The 3,907-nt window shown below is 38.4% G+C and overlaps 1 non-coding gene across 1 annotated transcript; it reads left to right on the top strand.

The window, feature by feature from the left end:
- Window positions 1–3,360: 3,360 nt before the first annotated feature.
- On the top strand, window positions 3,361–3,433 carry trnar-ucg (transfer RNA arginine (anticodon UCG)). The gene has a single exon. It is a non-coding gene; the product is annotated as a tRNA-Arg (tRNA).
- The last annotated feature ends 474 nt before the right edge of the window (window positions 3,434–3,907 follow it).

Genomic DNA, 3,907 nt, shown 5'->3' with positions numbered 1-3,907 from the left:
CACAGAGTCGAACAAAAACATTTCATTGCCGCAATGCAACTCAGAGCTAATGTGTACCCTACCAGGGAATCCTTGAACAGAGGCCGGATGGGCGCACAGTCATCTTGTAGGAAATGTTCAGCAAGACTGGAATCTTGCTCGCATATCCTGGGGCAATGTCCATCTGTCCAGGGGGCCAGGATCACCCACCACAACAAGATCTACAACATACTAGCAGATGAAGCATCAGCCTTGGGATGGAAAGTGTATAAGGAGGCTAACCTAAGGAATACAGAAGGAGAACTGAGGAAGCCAGACCTTACATTCACAAAATCAACAAGATCTCTGGTCATAGATGTCACAGTAAGATCTGAATGTGCTGCCGACACCCTGGAAAATGCTGCCAAAGAGAAAGTACAGTACTACTCAGTACTCAAAAGGCAGATTCAGAATCTATCCAATTCCACTGAGATCAAGTTCTTTGGATTTCCAATGGGAGCAAGAGGGAAATGGCCGTCCATTAATAACATCGTCCTGGCTGAAATGGGGATACCTGAAAATAGAAGGATCTCTCTAGCAAAATTGCTCAGCCGTAGAACTCTCCTGTACTCGCTCGACATATTGGCAATGTTCTGTGGGAACAGTGCGGTATATGAACAGTTCACCTAGGAATAGGAAGTTTGAGTGGTTATTGTAAAATTGTAATTAGTCATTGTTGTACAATTAAACCTGTACCCGAATAATAAAGTCGAGGGAATCTCGTAATGATTAAAACGACATGCAAGTCTTTTAGTATGACATGTGGATGAGCCACTGAACTCTGGAATGGTAACTTACCACCCGGTAAGCGAGCAATTAATAGCCAAATGCCTCGTCATCTAATTAGTGACGCGCATGAATGGATGAACGAGATTCCCACTGTCCCTACCTACTATCTAGCGAAACCACAGCCAAGGGAACGGGCTTGGCAGAATCAGCGGGGAAAGAAGACCCTGTTGAGGATGACTCTGTGCCACCAGTGGCACACTATGGTTGACTCTGTGCCACCAGTGGCACACCCATGGGTTGGTATTGGTTACCAGACCCTTTTGACTATTGCAATGTAATTTGAAGTTAGCATAATGTTTAGGGAGATCATTTAATGCATTTTACGTTATTACTTTCCAATTTTATACTTTTTGACAAAATTAGCTATTTTTACCATTGTATAGAAAATCCCTTTAAATTTAGTGAAACAACCAAATCAAACAATTTTGTTATTCCTGTGTTGTTAAGAACCTTGTTACTATCATGTGTGTTGCATTTTTGTTCATTGAAGAGATATTTTACATTATTTATATTTAATATTAAATATGTACTTTTTCTCTCTTTATTCTTAACAATTTTGTAATTTTTGTCAGTCCTGGTATAGCCCTGTTTGCTGTTCCTAATATTCTGGCCATTCTCCTTGCAAATATTCTGGAGGATTTCAATGGAAAATCGAAAATTATGGAAGAACCGAGTGTGGAAGTTGAGACGTGCATGAGGGATCCAAGAATAAGTGCTCTTCCTTGGGTCACCATTGAGTTACATGACCAGAGACACAATAGTGCTATATAAGCAGTCACCATTGAGTTACATGACCAGAAACACAATACTGCTAAATAACCAGTCACCATTGAGCTACATGACCAGAGTCATCATTGAGATGCATGACGAGACCCAGAATTAAGCTACATGACCATAGTTAGAATTGAGCTACACAACCAGAGTCACCATTGAGATGCATGACCAGAGACAGAATTAAGCTACATGACCATAGTTAGAATTGAGCTACATGACGAGACCCAGAATTAAACTACATGAACATAGTTAGAATTGTGCTACATGACCAGAATCACCTTTGAGCTACATGACCAGAGACAGAATTTAAGTAAATGCTTAAGTTTGCAGTGAGAATGGGGGAGAATTGCCACTGCTGACCAAGTTCCCCCACTCTCACAACATTTTGAATTACTGTTATATCATTGTCTACTTGTTGTCCAGGCTTGATAAGTTCTACATTGCTCTACATACTGAACTGGATATTATCCTTGTGTTAATTCTCATTTTGCTGGAATATTGAGAGATATGGAAACACCAGTTGCTGGACGGTCAGGGTTAGGGTTGGTGTAACTGCTGGAGCTGGGGTTAGGGTTAGGGTTAGTGTAATTGCTACAGCTAGGATTAGGATTGATAGAACTGCTGGAGCTAGGGCTATTGCTTGAGTATTGTTTTTTGTTAATTGAATAGTTATTATCATTTGTTAATTTTTAATATTAAATTTGAACTTTTTCTCTCTTTATTCTTAATATTTATGTGGTGTTTTCCAGTCCTATTATAGCCCTTTAGACATGATGGGAGACTACATTTGGGGGCTGGTTCGCGAAAGTGATTTACAGTATAATCGTAAATCTCGAAAAACTACTCATTTCTAAATCTTTTGTAGTCATTTTTGTATTACTTTAGTATAAATACATATTAATTTGGATGCATATGTTGTTTTTTCTGACTTTATGTGAACGAAAAGACACAAATTCGCCCGTTTTCTCTTTGGAAATAGGTAAATTTCAAAATATCACTGTCCTGGTCACAAAAGCAAAGTTTGTGGGGAATAATAGCCATTTTCTATACTTTTGAGGCATAAGCAATTAGGATATAACACGTACCACCCAGGAACAAAAAAAAATTTTAAAAAAATTTACACGGTGTAATCAACGTATGTGAAAACAGACCATCTCAACAGTTCAACTTTAAGTATAAATGGATTATTTTAAAACCACCCATTTTAGCGGTGAAAGACACACACACACACACACACACATCGAGAGATGAAACTGTTAAATAAAACAAGCATTACCAAGCATTGCACTGTATAGTACATATATAGTGTACAGTGCAATGCTTGGTAATGAAAAACCAACTGACCGCTAAAATGTAGAGTTAACTATCACATGGTAAGCGTGAACGACCGTGTGGCCTAATGGATGAGGCGTCTGACTTCGAATCAGAAGATTGTGGGTTCGAGTCCCTTCGGGGTCGACTTTTTATAAAAAGATCGATGTGTTATTTCATAAAGTTATTTTTAAAATAAATTACCAAATGACAGACGACACTGACGAAAAGAAAAAAATCTCTTTAGACAATATTGAACACCGGATCAAGCAGGGATACTGAGATATGATCATTTAAATCAATGCACATGTTTCTGTAGACTAAAATGTGATGTGTGCTGTACAGATCAAAATGGATTCATATCTGAAGCTTATTACCAGGGTGATGGACATGCAAACCATATATAGTGTACAGTGCAATGCTTGGTAATGAAAAACCAATTGACCGCATCACATGATAAGCACGAAAGACCGTGTGGCCTAATGGATAAGGCGTCTGACTTCGAATCAGAAGATTGAGGGTTCGAGTCCCATCGTGGTTGACTTTTTATAAAAAGTCAGACTCGAGCCTCAGCATACAGCGCAGATCAACGAAAACACAGAACGTTGCTTATAAAATCCACAGAATTAACGACCTTATACTACTTTCCAACTACGTTGAAAACATGCCTGTAGTCGAGGCATGTGTTATTTATTAAGTTATTTTTAAAATTACCAAATGACAGATGACACTGGCTAAAAAATAAAAATCTCTTTAGACAATATTGAACCCGGGGATACTGAGATATGATAATGGTGATGGGGTAAACACCGGAACGAGATAGAGCGGCCCAGAACGGTAGTTTAATGAATTCAATTGCTTTAAAAAACAGCATAAAAAATTTAGAGACATACAGACGTGCACAAATTTGTTGGCACCCCTCCACAAAAAATGAAGAATCCACAATTTTCTCTGAAATAACTTGAAACTGACAAAAGTAATTGGCATCCACCATTGTTTATTCCATATTTAATAG

The sequence above is a fragment of the Acipenser ruthenus genome, unplaced genomic scaffold (genome assembly GCF_902713425.1).
Source record: "Acipenser ruthenus unplaced genomic scaffold, fAciRut3.2 maternal haplotype, whole genome shotgun sequence".
Taxonomy (NCBI): Eukaryota; Metazoa; Chordata; class Actinopteri; order Acipenseriformes; family Acipenseridae; genus Acipenser; species Acipenser ruthenus.
The sequence above is the reverse complement of the archived record's forward strand: the minus strand, read 5'-3'. Positions and strand labels throughout refer to the sequence as shown.